This window comes from Thunnus thynnus, chromosome 3 (assembly GCF_963924715.1).
Source record: "Thunnus thynnus chromosome 3, fThuThy2.1, whole genome shotgun sequence".
NCBI lineage: Eukaryota > Metazoa > Chordata > Actinopteri > Scombriformes > Scombridae > Thunnus > Thunnus thynnus.
In genome coordinates, this window is record NC_089519.1 from 35,734,045 (window position 1) to 35,751,095 (window position 17,051).

General features: G+C 39.4%; 1 protein-coding gene across 1 annotated transcript in view; it reads right to left on the minus strand.

Annotated features, from left to right (window-relative positions):
* The window catches only part of LOC137180289 (E3 ubiquitin-protein ligase TRIM39-like), a 159,194-nt gene that overhangs the window by 106,678 nt on the left and 35,465 nt on the right, over nucleotides 1-17,051 (minus strand). The window lies entirely within an intron of this gene.

A 17,051-nucleotide genomic window follows, 5' to 3' on the forward strand; every position in this document is an offset into this window, starting at 1 on the left:
GCCTGAAGTGGAAAGAGGCTCTCATTAATACCAGCCGATGATTAATATTTCCAACATGTAGCTGAGTGATGCATGTGATGAGCTTTCATGTGTGTGTCACACACAGCTGAGGTTCTGTGTGCTTCATGGATTAACACAGATCAGAATTTCTTTTTGTCCTTGAAGTCAAGTTAAACCTCGAGTGAGTGAAAGTAGAAGCAGAAGTACCACATATCAAAGTATTGGCAGCTCACAGAGAGAGACATCAAACAAAACGTGTTTTCTTCAATCACTACTCATCAACATTTATAACTGATACAACATCATAAATATGCTGAAAATGTGTCTATTACAGGTGTGTTCACTCTGAATACACCTGTAACCACAGAAGTCAGCATCCAAATGTTAACTTCTCATGCAGCTGAAACTGGTCTGTATCTACTGTAGATTTGTGTTTGCTCAGGACCAAAACTGTAGGTTTGTTTAATATTCTGCACATTTCCACTATAGTAGCAGGATTTCACTTCTTTTTCTGCTTCTTTAACCAAAATGGAAACTTGTCAAATACATTTATACATGTTGGAGATCAGATCTGAAATATGCAAGTGGTCAACATGCTAGAGCACAGACGGCCGTTTGTGGGCATGTGCAAACAATCTCAAGGTTAAAGATTCAAGATTTAGTTTATTGTCATTTTCTTGTGTATTTGCACACAAAAAACCGAAATGCTGTTCCTCCCAGCAGTGTAACAACAACAGAAAGGATAAAGATATACTTTCCCTTTAAAAAATGATAAAAACATATAAATCCCAAGAGAAAAAGAACGAGCAGTTAGCAGCACAGTGCGTTAAAGTCATGGATGTATAAAGAGACTTGGATACAGCGTTGGAGGCGGGGCCCTGCTTATTCCTATGAAAGTTGCTCAGTAGCTCATGAAGCCAAAAAAGTTCAACATCTGCGTATGAAATTACCCGGATCTTCTGGGATCATTGGGCCCATAGAGCGAGCGCACTAGTGGCTTTCGCTGGCCGAGCCGGCTACTTCCGGTTTAGCCCTCCGGCTAACTTGAATGAGGATAAAACAATTCAATCGTGCGGCTCTTTTAGGCTTTCAAAATGTGATTGGATCAAATTCTGATAGTGAGACGAGTCATTTCGTGGGGGTTGTGATGCTCAAAAAAATGTATTCGCTGATTTACGGACGTCTCTTTCACAATATAAGTCTATGAGAAAAAGTCTTTTTGGGCCCAATAGCATCAGGTGATGTTGTAATTACACGGTTTGGCCGCTATGTCAAATTGTCTTCACAGCCTGGTGCTGTTCCTGGGGGTTTGGTTAAAGTGCATTTAGAGAGAAAAGTACGTCTCAGTTGGATGTAAACAGCTCCTGCTTGTCAACGAGTGACCAGCACAGATGTGAGAGTGAAATAATTCATTTTGCTGTCCAGAGAACTTTAAGCAGTATGATTGTTGGAACTGGTGGTTCGTATGGGTTAGCAGTTAGCCTAGCTTGCACTCGCGCTTCCACATTCTGTCGCACCGATGTTTCCTCTCCAGTGCAGCTGCAGTCGAGGCCATGGTAGCAGACCAGCCAGTATTTCTCGTAGCAAAAGTCTTTGTTATGAATGTTCAAAAGAAATTGATGATCATAGATATATTTCCCTCACGCTCCACATGATGACACAGACGTAGACGTAGACAAGGACAAAAACACTGCATACTTAGAAGTAGGAGAGGCCGCCACAAACGTTGGTCGCGCCACCATCTCACCAGTTCAGAGAGAGAGAGAGAGAGAGAGAGAGAGAGAGAGAGAGAATACCACCAACAAGGACCCCTTAATTTCTCCTCTCGTCTTCACAAGATAACTCTTCTGTTAGCTTCCTCAGTGCAGTTTCTCCTTTGGAAGGTTGGAAACAGCGGCAGCTAGCAGTTAGCAGTTGACAGCTAGCTAGTTGTTTTGATTCAAAAAATATATCCAAAGATGATATTTCCTCTTCTGTTCTTGTTGATTAATTAATCTGATGTCATCACGAGGAGGAAGTAGAGGTAACAGAGCATTTCTACATACATTCACCTCATGGTTTGGACATTATAACAGTATAAAAATCAAAATATGGCGTCTCCCACCTCTCTATGATGGACAGCTTTTCACTCCACCTTCGAGTGTCGCCGTTTCAAACAACTATAAACACTTTTGCCTTCCAGTGTGTTGTGTTATAGTATAACACTTAGCCTCCTCATGCAGTGCCAGGTCATATAGAAAACAGGAAGCCAAAAAAAAGGCATGTTTTTGCTCACAAGCTTGACAATCATACTTGAGGATTGAAACAGAAGCCATGTGTAGCCATATTTTGAGAAAACGTCTTTTTTTCTGCATATTGACTTGACAAATGGACAGTGGAGAAGCAGAAATAGCTGGAAAGATGGTTTAAGAAGTTGTTATGGATGTTTTAATACTTTTTTTTAACGCAGTGAAATAGTTTCAAATCACTCACTCACAGCTTGACTGCTACAACATGACAGTAACATGAAAAACTGGTTCTTTGGCTTTATTATTATTTTACTACATAACTATTATGTTCAGTGGGAGGATTTCTGTCTCCAACTGTAATTACAACTCCAAATTAGGCTGTGTGTGTATGTGTGTGTTTGATTTTCACAGTCTAAGATGCTTACCCTAATTGACCGACTGACTGACTGACTGGCTGTTATTTGGCAGGTTAGGACCTGCTGTGCAAATCACTCAGGGCTGCCTAATCATGCATTGTCTGCAGCAGTGATGGCTGCGTGAAGGAATGTCAAAATTCAGCTCGCGGTCAGAGGAATCGCCGGCGGGCCTCATCGACTCAAGCAGGGACAGGCCGCCCCGGTCAGGGTCAGAGAGCTACGCATGTCGCACTTCCCCTTCTACCTCAGTTCTGTCATCACTGGCATTGTTTTTCACTCACAGGCCTGTTTACATAACGCTTAAACAAATCATCAATGTACAGAGAAGTTAGACAGCTGGACACTTGGCAGGTTTACAGGTTCGATTCCCAGCTGAGACCACACATGTTGGAGAAATCAAACCAAACCATGATGTTCATTGACTTCTACGCTTGTTTTTTAATCAAGGTTCCTCCTCTAGTGCTCTACTTTGATCTACAAAGGGTGGACAAAATATCAGAAACACCTCACAATACAACTAAGTAACCCCTTTTTTTTTAGGGAGGACTGTCCCTCCAAGAAAAACTACACAACAGTTTGTAATGTCAGTCGCCCAGAAACAACCTATAGATAGTTGGAGTGACAGATGCCATCTAGCGGCCGTGGTAATTGTGACCCGGAGCATCGTTGCAGTTCAGATGACGTATATACTGTATATATACTCATTCAGAGGAGGAGGGTGGATGGAGGCTTTAACCCAACAGTAGACTTTACCACACAGGAGACCGCTGTTTTCCCTTAACCCTGTGGTTAATATTGTTGCCATGACGATGAAAGTGGTCTAACTTTAAGGAAGTAGTAACTTTAACCTACACCACATGTTTCTCTAACCTTAACAAAGAGATCATTTTATCCCAAACCAGACTTTAACCACAGCGTTGTCACATCATAAATCATCATTATATTTTTATTCCAGCTGCTGTAATATGAGTGAATCTTGTTGAGTTAAATGTCAGTTGGCAATTTGTTCAGTTTAAACGCAGATCTGAGTTTGTTTAAGTCTACATTCCTTACACCTCACACCTGTGCAATATGCAGAAATTATTTATTTATTCAGCTTTTTATATATATTTATTTACAGAGCTCTCTTTTTTTATATACTGTTTTTTTTATCTGTGTTTTCAACGGTACCATGCTCGTAATTTCATCCTGCTTTGCATCACTGATGTTTTTGCTGAATGACAAGAAAAAGGAATCTTGAATTTTCAAGGACAAGTCAACTTATACAAGCCTGAGAAGAAGTCACCAACACCTGAGAGTCTCAACAAAAATCAAACATAGTTAAAAACATAGTGGAGATGCCAACATGCTGCATGTTAGCTCAACATTTGATTGACCAGAGGAAAGATTGATTTTCTGTCATGCTCACATGTACTTATTATACAGCTCATAAGAAACTGCACTGATGCAACAAATTATTACAAAATAAACCCAGAAACTAACCACAGAAACATAAAATGATTTTTTTTTGTGTCATCTCCAAAGATTTGTCTTTTGATTTGAAAGTATTGTCAGTAACACTTAACTTTAAATCCCCTTATTCAGCATTCATAAACATTTAATAAACAGTTTATAACACAGTGTATTGTAGTTGTTAGCAACATGAATGAATGACAATATAGTAAAACAGTTGTAATAATATTAAATATGTTTTCATAGAAGAAGTTATAATTGCTGACATTTACATGAAGAAATGTCCTTATATCTGCTGATAACTAATTATTTTAATTAGTGTAAATTTGTTTCTTGTGTTTGATATTGGACTTAAGTGCTCTGTGGTTTTCATGGTATTGATATATATTGCTGTAAAAATAATGAAAACTCAATGAAAACATGTTATAATGTTTATATACTGCTTGTAAATTCTTAAAATGTTATCATATTTCATAATAGCTTACAGACACAAAAAATTAAAGAGTACAACTTTAACATTATCAACCCACAGTTTCTTATTTTACTTTGTGTGTGTGTGTGTGTGTGTGTGTGTGTGTGTGTGTGTGTGTGTGTGTGTGTGTGTGTGTGTGTGTACACTGGATTTCACAGAAATTAAATAATTAGAGTTATTCAAAGGTGTGTTTTGGTCTTTCTGTTGATAATCAGGATGTTTCTATGAGTGTTGTTTAAGTGTAAAACTAAAACCTTCTACATCAGCTGTGGGAATCAACTTGAAACCTGAACCACGTCTTCTTTGTAAACCTTTGGCATCGAACAGCTTCAGTTCACGTCACTAAAATCAATTCTTCATGTATGTAGCGACATCTGCTGGCAGGATGCAGGAAAGACACAACCAGGTTTGTCAGCAGTCAGCATTTGGACAATTAAACTGCTTTACTAACAGAGTTATACAAGAATTCATACATATTTTAAGTAATTTTAATAAGATCTTATATATTTGTTTGGTTTTACATCAGTAAAGAAGGGTTAGGGTTAAATTCATATGTTTTATATTACTCTTATTTGTCCTCTTTTACTTCTTTAGGCTCTATATTTTCTTGGTTTTCAGAAAATGTTAAAGACTTTCAGTAACTTGAAAATATACTTCTGTCTGAGTAAAAATTTGTAAGAATAAAGAAATAAATAATAATAAAAATACAGATTACAAAAAGGTCTCAGTAGATGATATCTGAAAAACAAGTAAACTTACATTTTGGGTGATTTTTAAAGTAATTACCTGGAGACTTTATGGCTTCTTCTCCTCATTTTTAACTTCATATGTTATTTTTGGACTTATAACTCATGTTAGTTTCTTTTCCTGATAACACCTGCATGCCTGAGTTTTTATTTTGAGATGAAACAGGATCTTGAGCAACTGGTTATAACCACAACGCCGCGGGGCAAACTCTGGTCAAATATGGCTGAAGAAGTTTTTTTTTATTTTGCAGTTTCCAGTCTCCACAGGTGGAGTTACAGGTAAGTTTCTGGACCTAACGACCAGCAGATTTGACCCCGGAGCCTCCATGGACCCGACACATCTGACTGTATCAGCTTTGAGACTTTCGGCGCCGCGTCTCACTCATCCATGTAGATTTGACAGAATGGTCCTGAGGGCAGCGGGTCCCCCCATCCAACATCCTGCCAGTATTTTCATATCCTCCGGGACTCAGGTCATTACTATGCTGGCCAGTAATGTCAAAATAAACACACAACCATGGATCAGTCTACAATGTAAACACTGTCTATATACACAGCTACTGTTAGTATGAGCGCATTCATTTACTGGAACCTGCATAAGTGTTAAAAATTGTAGAAAGTTTAAAGTAAAAGAGCTGCGATAGATCTATTTTTACACCGTGACTGCACTTCTCTGATGCTTTAAGTTACTTGTTTTGTTTTATTTATAAAATTTATTTTATAAAAGCAATGAATTACGTTACTTAGCTGACAGAGAGCAGTTGCAGCTACTCTTATAAAAACTCTACTTTTGACCTCAGTGACTCAGATATAACCTGACTGCCTCAGACATGACCTCACTGTCTTGTATTTGACCTCAGAGACTTGGACATGACCTTAGTTACTTGTGTTTCACTTCATTGACTCAGATATAATCCGACTGACTCTGACATCAGAGGCGTTTGTGGGACTCGGACATCAGAGATTCATAAAGGACCCTAGTGAATCATCAGTGACTAGGACATGATGTATATTGGACGTGTATTACCACGACCTTAGGGATTCAGAAGTGAAGCTTCACTAGGACACGATCCAGTGACTCACTAATGTTATAACTCAGACATGAACTTGACTTGAAGTGTAGTGACTTGTTTTAGCTTCACTGACTTGGATATGACCTCCACATGACCTCAGTGACCTCTACATGACCTTAGCAACTTTTGACATGATGTTAGTTACTCAGACATAATCTTAATGACAAGGACATGGCATCAAAGACTTGGACATGACCTCAGAGACTTGTATATGACTTTAGAGACCTGGACATGACCAACCTGTCTGACTCTGATATGACCCCAGTAACTTGTATTTGACCTCAGAGCAGAGCCGTGCAGAGACCTTTAGAGGGGCAGGTGCTTAAAGTTAAAAAGGGGCACAGAACAAGATTTAAAACACCAACATCATTTACAGCAGATCTTACTGGTGGCTGGACGAGACACACTGGGAGCTAAGAACCATAATGGCCACAGTATAGATCATAAACTGTGAGGTTTTGCTATTGTGAGGGTAAATGAATGGCAGGATTAGCTCAAGGCTTCATGTATTTTTGTCTGAAGGACTCAGTTTATAATGTTTGACTGAATGGCATATGAAACAAAAAATATGAAAATTTGCTTTCAAAAACAGAACACACACACACAGTGACATTTCATACCTTCTCCAGATATCTACCGGTTTGCTCCATAGTGCTGATCCAGAATCTGTCTTTAATTACCAGTATTTATTTCTAGTGCTATAATTACATAAATAAAGTAATCAATATCAAACTAATGTATTTATGTTTACATTCAATTTTTTTTTACTTTTTGTGTGACTATCCGCTTTGCACAAGGCAGAAAACATATAAAATGTTTAAATTGCACAGATATATACAAGTTAGTTAAAATGAAACTACACAGTTACCTGCGTCTAAACAGGTTAACGCCAGTAAATAGCATAGACTGTAAAAAATATGGACATTGTCACCGTGATGTCCCTCACTGCTTTCTGAAGAGTGGTTTTGAAGCTCAAAGTGGGCGGCTCTGGCCGTCGCCATCTTGGTGGTGCCTGACTCTGTCTAACTCCCGGCTAATCCAAAATGGGTAAAGAACTGGAGCTGAGGCGGCTGAATGAAGCCTGGTTGCTGAAACAAGCCACCTAGCGACTAGTGACCTGTCACTCAAAGTGGCCGCGTCCTGAATTATGCATAACTTTATGGCTGAATAACATTTAAACGAGTGAATAAAAAATTCACCCCCTGTACAGTTGTCTTGAAAAGTGAAATTAACTATAGAGACTAAAACAGTTTTTTTTTACCAGGCTGTAAATATGTTAATTTCTGCTGTAAAGTTGGGCATTTTAACATGGGGGTCTATGGGGATTGACTCACTTTTGGAGCCTCAAGTGGCCATTTGAGGAACTGGCACTTCTGCATTGGCTTCATTAGTCAGCCCTGGAGGTTGCCGCTTGGTAAATAGTGGGCGCCATCAAGTGGGAGGAACTAAATTAGCCACCAGCTAGCGTTAATGCTACTTGAAAGTAAAATTATTAATTCTCTAAAATGGGAGACAGAAATGCAATTCGCCAATGACAAAAGAAACAAAGACATACAGAAACAAGATGCCCGTCAGAACCTGCTCATACTTTTTTCCCTTGTAGCAGCACAACTCTGTCGTTAGCTGGTGAGTGATTTTAAACACAAATGAAACTCACCATCTAAACATCACCGCTGAGTGTCTGTCATCATCTTCACCTGAAGCAGGTGAAAGGTCATCAACTGACTGACAGCAGCCAGGTCATCTTATTTATAGTGAAATTATTATTAATTGTTAAATGTTCTTCTTGATAAGGGCCACAGGCAGGCTTTCACAGGAAAAAGCAAACATAAAATACGCCCTGACAAAAGGGCACAATGGGGCCTCAGCACCTTCCGATTAGTTTGAATGAGAAAGTGTGTTCAAATGTTTGACTGCTATTATAAGATTTAGTTAAAGTTAAAGATAGTAGTTAAAGTATTGCAGTAAAAGTATATAAGTATTATGAGCTTGATGTAGTTAAAGTACTGCAGTAAAAGTACATAAGTATTATGAGCTTGATGTAGTTAAAGTATTGCAGTAAAAGTACATAAGTATTATGAGCTTGATGTAGTTAAAGTATTGCAGTAAAAGTACATAAGTATTATGAGCTTGATGTAGTTAAAGTATTGCAGTAAAAGTAGTGGTTTGGTCCCTCTGACTGATATATTATTATAAATGACATCATTATATTATTAATACTGAAGCATCAGTGTTAGAGCAGCATGTTACTGTTGTAGCTGCTGGAGGTGGAGCTAGTTTACACTACTTTATATACAGTTAGCTAGTTTAGTCCAGTGGTTCCCAACCTAGGGGTCGGGCCCCTCCAAAGGGTCAGCAGATAAATCTGAGGGGTCGTGAGATGATTAATGGGAGAGGAAAGAAGAAAAAACAAAGTTCTGATACACAAATCTGTTTTCAGTTTTTGGACTTTTTCTCTAATGCTGTTAACAACTCATAGACATGTGAAATGTGACCCCGACTACACATTGGTTTTTGTAAGATGTCAAAAGCCAAAAAGGTTGGAAACCACTGGTTTCATCTTTAAAAATGTATTGTATTTTAAAAGCTTGTTATATTATCCATTGTGTCAAATCTTCATCTGAAAAGTAACTAAAGCTGTCAAATAAATGTAGTGAAGTAGAAAGTACAATATTTCCCTCTGAAATGTAGTGGAGTGGAAGTATAAAGTAGCATCACATGGAAATACTCAAGTAAAGTACAAGTACCTCAATATTGTACTTGAGTACGTAGCCTACTTAGTTACAGTCCTCCACTGGTATGTGTATAGTAGGTAATAAGCTGCACCAACACCAACTAATATCCTCCTCAATACCAATACTGACTCTGCAGCAGTCTGCACCGTCCTCATCTGACCCTCAAATAAACATGTTGGATTAGAGCAGCCATACGTCATTCTCTGACGTCACATGCTCACCCCCCCACCCCCACCCCCCACCCAAAAAAACCCCACCAAACTCCTTTATTGCAGTATTACATGATCATGATCATTACCTACAATTAATATAGCTACAGTCTGTGAACACACATGAACATGAAAGGCTTTAGCAGTCCAGTCAGCGGCTATTTCCGTCCCCAAAATCTCATTAAGGGACTAGACTAGCTGCAGCAGTGTGTGTGTGTGTGTGTGTTAATGTGTGTGTGTGTGTAGCCTATAGGTAGGAGGTGGAGGTGTGAATTAGTCCCGGGCAACCGTGGCACAAGAAGCCGTGAAAGTCGCACTGCAGAGCGGTTAAGGTCGCTTCTGGCTCCGCGGCGGGTTCCTGTCGCACCTGTCTGTCTCTCTTTCTTGCAGTGGGTGTCTACCTGTCTCCCCCTCTCTGCCTCTCTCTCTCTCTCTCTCTCTCTCTCTATCTGTCTGTCTGTCTTTCTTTCTCCGGGTCGCCATTTCTGCTTCAGAGGACGTCAGTTATCAGTGAACGACTCCGAAACTACCGGCGGGACCATGTTGACGCTGCTGACTTCCATGTATCTGGTGGTGAGGGCGGTTTCCTCGCAGGTGAGTTGAAAGCAGCCGTTAAGTTTGACCACCGCGGGGATGGAGGTGACCGTGCGTCCTTGAACGCAGCATATAGCCTAAATCAGATTCTGGGGGGGCTAAACTTGACCGTTAGGCAGGTAAACTCCGTTCCCTCCCCCCCCTTCCCCACCCAGCCAGGTTAGTCAGGTGTATCTCATCGACATTTATTCGCGCCGCAGTGCGGAACAGAGGGGTCACTTTGCCGGGAAACGGCCCTGTGTGTTTTCGCGCCCGTTAGATTCCAGGTGTGAAAATGGCCGCCGGAAACTCGACACCACCTTCAACTTGTCCGCTTGCGTGTTTTTCTGAGCCCGTCGTCATTAATTCAGTGACAGTCGTCTCCTCCTGCCAGCTTTGGGTCAGGTACAGTCAGAGCTGCCGTCAAGCTCGTTAAAGTTAACAACACGACGTCCGGTTAGAGTCTGAAAAAGAAAAGTCCTGAACACTAAATAGGTCGAGTTCAAATACAAACCGCAGAGGTTAACTACAACCTTTTAATGGCATGGAAGCCCTTTTTCTCCTGTAAAGGAAATAAATAAATTAGATGTAGCCTAAGGAATGAAAAAAAACGAAAATACTCATGGTTAATCACTTATGACTTATGAGATAGATAGATAGCCTAGATAGATAGCAGCCAGATACATAAAATTACAGATGACAAACAGGTACATCAACATAAATATTCAAATACGATCAAATATTAAGTGAAATATTACAGTGTCAATTTTCTATTTATTTATTTTACATATATATAGCGCCAAATCACAACAGAAGTTACCTCAGGGCAAGTCTCCGTACTCTTTTAATTTACAGAGACCCAACATTCCTCCATGAGCAGCACCTGGCAACACATGTTAGGAAAAATTCCCCTTTAATGGAGAGAAACCTCGAGCAGAACCGGACTCTAAGTGGGCAGACATCTGCCTCGACCGGTTGGGTTGAGATCAGTTAGGTGTGCAAAGAGCAAAGTGATTGCAATAATCAAATCAGGTCATGACTTTCTGTCTTAAAATTATTTCATTTCATTTATTTATTTGTTCCGCTCATATCAATGCACAGTTCCAGAACAAGATGTGACTCATAAACAAAATACAATTCAATTTTCTTCCATTGTAATTATCACTTAGAAAGTCCAAATGGCTCAGTAATAGTTTTGATTTTAACATTTAATGGGTACTTTAATGGGTCATTCCTTAACTTTTCCTCTGTTTTGTTTTTCTTTTCTGCTCCTGGTGGAAATAGGCCTTTATAAAGACACAGTGAAGACTAATATGCAGAGCATGAATATATTCTTTTTAATGTAACTTCTAGTAGCAGCTCTATGAGATTACTGCTATGTAAACAAAGCTGGACTGGCCAATTGCGCAGGGACCCCAGACCCTCAGGGGGCCCCTACAGACTATGGTTTGTTGAAGTGGTAATTACCTTGTGGAAGTTTGATAATTGAAACTTTTGTTGTAAATATGCACCTTTAAAACCTATTAATACTGACATGCTAAAGGTCCTAAGGTTGATCATGCATTTCTACCTAATCTAAAAGAGAAACCCTTTGTCTAAATAGGTTTAATATCTTTAATATTTCACCATGTTTACATGGTGTAGGATTACTGGTTGGTTTCTGGGACCCAGGCCTTCTAGCGGGTTAGTTTTACTCTTTTACACTTATTTTAATGTTTAAAAATATTCTTGTAGTTGAAGAGAAAGAAAAAAGAGAAAAACTCATCAATAATGCATGAGAGCAAATATACAAAGATCCCTTTTCATGAGCCCTCCTAAGACATTGACATACTGACCACCTGACCATTGAAGGTAACTTTGTGTAACTTCCTTTTTAAAGATAAGATTAGATAAAGCTTTATTTATTCCAAAGATATATATAAAAGTTAGGCTGCAAATATGAATAAAACCATGACATATCAAATTATACTTATGGTAAACACAATAAACTGACAGAGATAATATATTTGACAAATTAAATCCTGTTATGTTCACCTGAGAATCTCCACATTTTAGGTCTGTAGCAAGGTTTCCACTTTTACTTTGAAGGTTGAATTTTCTGGGCTTCCTGCACTGGCCCACGTTTTTGCCGTTGCCTTGACTCGGCTGTACTGCTGCAGATTATCAGCACCACGGTCAGCTCCTGCCTGGCTGCCAGCAAAACAGACCTGCAGCCTGTTTTAGCTCCGGGCAGCTTTACAGAAACGGAACCCAGCAAACAGCACAGCGATCCAACATGGCTGCCAGTGTCCTTGATGAGCTGCCGGATGCGCTCGACTCTGACTGTCATGAGAAACCTCACCTGGCTGAATCTGATCCCCTTTTCTGCTCCTTATGAAAGAACATCCTTCACATCCTCCTCCTCCACCTTTATCCTGAGCTCTTTTATTTCAGGCAGCAACAGAACAACATACAGTCAGTTGCCAGAAGTTTGTGGACACCTGAACATTGCAGCCACATGTGATAGTTCAACATGTCATTCAAAGACCACGGACACTATTGTGCTGCTGTAACAGCCTGCACTCCTCTTGTTTCAGGTTTTCCACCTGATGTTTCAGCCACAAGAACATTAGTGAGGTCCAAACACTGATGTTGGGTGATAAGGTCTGGCTCACATTTCATCCCAAAGGTGTTGGATGGGGTTGAGGTCAGGGCTGTGCAGGCCAGTCAAGTTCATACAAAAACTGGAAAAACTATTTCTTCAAGGGCCTGGCTTTATGCTCGGAGGCGTCGTCATGTTGAAACAGGAAAGATCCAAACATAAGCTTTTGACACTAAGTTGAGACAATACTGAGGTCTGAAATATTCTGTTCTATGCTGTAGCATCAAGGTTTCCCTTCATTGGAACTAAGGGACCCAAACTAGAGGAAAAAAACAGCTTTAGACCAGAAGAACAAGTGTCAACATACTTTTGGCTACAAAGGGTATTATGTCAGATATTGACCAGTCAACCTGGTTCACCTCTGATCTGTTTCACTGTTAAATGGACTATTTGGCTATTAAAATAAATTGTGTAGGTGTTGTGTGATTTGAAGTGAAGAAAGCTCAAACAGAGGAGGGATGGATGAGCAGAGGGGGATCCTGGGGTCCATTTCACAAATGATTCCTACAATCTTCTTACATACTCATGCATGTGTAGCAAATATGGCGCTCCTTTGAATTCGTAAAATGTGTCAAAATTACAGAGATACACAGACCTTTACTGTCATCTCACCACAATTACATTTATACTTTTCACTACAGTACTACATATGATGACATGAAATTGCGTTTGCCAAGAAAATAGCGTAATACAAAAGACGAATTTAAAATTTAAGAAGAATTTGAAATTTAAAATTTAAATTAGTATGTCCAAAATGTAAGTTGCCTTTGCAGAGGCCCTCAAGAGAAGAAATGCAACAAGAAATGGTCTCATGTTGCAAGTCGCAGCTTCTATGTTGCAAATTTGGTGAAACAGGTGTCTGGATAGCTTGTTTATGACCTCTGATCAAAACGCTTGAACTGGGGTGCAAAGCCAGAAAGTATGAAAGTAGTTAGCATTAGAGTTTGGGAAATGTGGACTTGTGCTGTTATTTTTGAAACCCATGTGGTACGTTTGTTAGTTTTGATGGATGAACTCTATGGAGGACTTTATACTGTTTTAATTGGAGTTGCAGGTCATGGAAAATACATTTTTCGATATGGTTTGTGTGACACATAAAAGCTAAAATCAACAAATTTGAGAAGCTGCAACCAGCAAATGCTGCTTTAATCAATCAAATCATTTATTCTTTTAAAAGAATGACTAAAAAAATCAATCGCTTATCAAATTAAGTTTTGATCGACTAATCAATCTGTCGACTAATTGTTGCAGCTTTAGTTACAATCTGGGATGTTTAGGTCTACTGTCCATTTTTCCTTTGGAATTGACACTTTTGTCATGATTAGATAGGAGTTTATATATTAATTGGAGTGTAGGCATACAAATTGTTTATCAATTGTTTTTAGTTGTTTTTTAAAATCAAAAATCATATTTGACCCCTGACCTCCCCGCTGTTGTTCGTGACGCCGGTGATGTCAGACTCTATAAATGTCAGCAGATCAGACAGCTCGGCTCGGCTCAGACTTACTTCCTGCAGGGCCGCAGGTAACAGGCTGATTGGTAACTTAACGAGCTGGTAACTGAGCCAAGTGACTTCCTCTTGTCGTCTGTGGAGTGAACATGACCTCAAGTGATCTTTTACCTTTCACCAGAATTACCCAGAGTAATCAGGATGTTGTTTCCAGAGAGATGTGTTGCTGTAGTTTTCAATATTTTTAACATCATAAATTAAATTCCACTCACATCCATTGTATTTGGGTCATAACAGATGTCTCAGCAGCACAGATCTAATAACACTTGGATTCTTAATAAATTCTTGCAAATCAAAACATGTTTTTACTGCCAACACAATGCAACACACACACATACAATCAAAGTACAATGACTCATAATATTGATTGTCAAACAACCAAAACTGAAACAGAGACAAAGTGAAGGAGTTGAAGGATGGTCAATTTATTTATAGAGCACTTTGAAAAACAACAGACGTTGACTAAAGTGCTTTACAGAGAGATTAAGATTAATTAGATTGATGGTTACAATCAAACAAAAACACAGGCTCAAAAATAACAGCACAGTCACAGATAAGACAGAAAATCAGGTAAAATTACAACACAAACAGCATTACACAAACAACAAACAAATACAAACCAATAAAGGCCAGAAATTGGTCAGGCATGACTTCATGAAGATAATTAAGAGGCTAAAGAGAAGAGATGGGTCTTTAGACAGGTGTCAAAGATATTAATAGAAGGGGAAGATCTAATTGTCAGTGGCAAACTAGTCCACAATTTAGGGCCAACAACTGAGAATGCTTGATCACCTTTAGTTTTTAACTGGGTGCGTGGATTGGAGAGCAGTGATTGGTCAGCAGATCTGAGGGGTCTGGAGGTGGAATAGGGAATGAGCAGCTCAGAGATGTAACCTGGTGTCAGTCCATCCAGTGCCATCCACTGCCACTGGTAACCAGTAAAGAGAGGCCAGAACAGGGGAGATATGGTCTCTCTTTTTGGTACCAGTGAGGAGTCTCGCTGCTTCATTTTGAACCAGCTGCAGGTGAGATAGTGCTGACTGACTGATTCCTACATAGAGAGAATTGCAGTAGTTGAGGTGAGAGGAAAAAAAAGCACAAAATATGGTCTCCAAATCTTTAATGGACAGCAAAGATTTTAACTTTGCAAGTGATCTAAGATGGAAGAAGCCAGTGCTGACAACTGAGTTTTGTCAAATTTTAAACCAGAATCAAAAATAACACCAAGATTTCTTGCATGGTACTTTACATTCAATGACAGAGGCCCAAGGGCATTGAATTTTACATCCTCAATGGAATTTAGGAGGGAGTAAACACTGTATGGATCACATGTTTTCAGCGGGAGGTACATGTGAGTGTTGTTGGTCTAACAATGGTAGGAGATATTATATGTTCTGAAAATAGACCCCAAAGGAAGCATATACAGAGAACATCAAATAGAGCCTAATATGGAGCCTTGTGGTACTCCACAGGAGATGAGTGCAGGGGAGGAGGACACATTGTCAATTCTAAAAGAGGCTGATCGGTCTTGGAGGCAGACGGCAAACCACTGAAAGGCCAATCCATGAAAGCCAACAACATGCCTAAGGCGGTCCAAGAGGACAGAGTAGTCTACTGTGTTGAAGGCAGCCGAAAGATCTAAAAGAATTAAAATACTGTAATTTCCTGAATCTAAAGACAAGAACAAATCATTAGTCACCCTCAGGAGAGCAAACTCTCTGCTATAGAGCATCCTAAAACCAGTTCCAGTATGTTAGACACATTGTTGAGGCAACACACAGATTTTTGAACAGTCATGAATGGCTCCTAAAGGGGTATATGGTGGTTCTTCAGGAGGTTCCACAGATAGTTCAGAGTCTGCAGTAGATCCCAGGAGTTCTTTAAGGGATTCCTAGGGTCCTTGAGAGATCTCCTGTAGTTCCTGAGGAGGGTCCAAGGGTACTTGAAGAAGCTTCAGAGTTTTCTTAGGGTGGTTTGGGGGTCTTGAGGTGTTTCCATTGCTGTGCCTGTGGATGTTTTGGTGTTAATCAGATTCTCCAGAGGTTCTTTGGTTCTTGAGGTGTTCTAGGGTTCCTTACAGGAGTTCTAGGTGGTTTTAGGACATTCCAACAGTTTCTGTAACTCTGTATCTGTTATATTGTTGTTTTAAATAGTCTGGCAGTTTTGTATTGTTAATTATATCTTTTGATTTAGATTTTTGGTGAAATATTGGATCATTTGAACATTTATTGAAATGTGAGAAGTTTAGAGGGAAAAATCACTATTTGGTGGAGCTGTTAACAACTCATAGACATGTGAAATGTGACCCCGACTTCACACAGCTTTTTGTAAGACGTCAAAAGCCAAAAAGGTTGGAAACCACTGGTTTCATCTTTAACAATGTGTTGTATTTTAAAAGCTTGTTATATTATCCATTGTGTCAAATCTTCATCTGAAAAGTAACTAAAGCTGTTAAATAAATGTAGTGGAGTAGAAAGTACAATATTTCCCTCTGAAATGTAGTGGAGTGGAAGTATAAAGTAGCATCACATGGAAATACTCAAGTAAAGTACAAGTACCTCAAAATTGTACTTAAATACAGTACTTGAGTAAATTTACTCCCCTCCACTGAGTATTAATAATCTAATGATGTTATATATAATAATATATCAGTCAGATAGATGAAACAAGTACTTTTACTTTCATACTTTAACTATACCAAGCTGATAATACTTATGTACTTTTACTAAAGTAGGATTTTTCATGCAGGACTTTTACCTTTAATGGAGTATTTTTACATTGCTGTACTTTTACTAAAGTAAAGGATCTGAGTACTTCTTCCACCACACACACACACACACACACACACACACACACACACACACACACACACACACACACACACACACACACACACACACACGGCAGTGCGTCTCGGCAGAACCAGCAGTGTAGTCCCGCTGTCGTCCACCAGATGTCGCCAAAATAAAGATTCCTGCAGCTCAGTTAAAAACAGT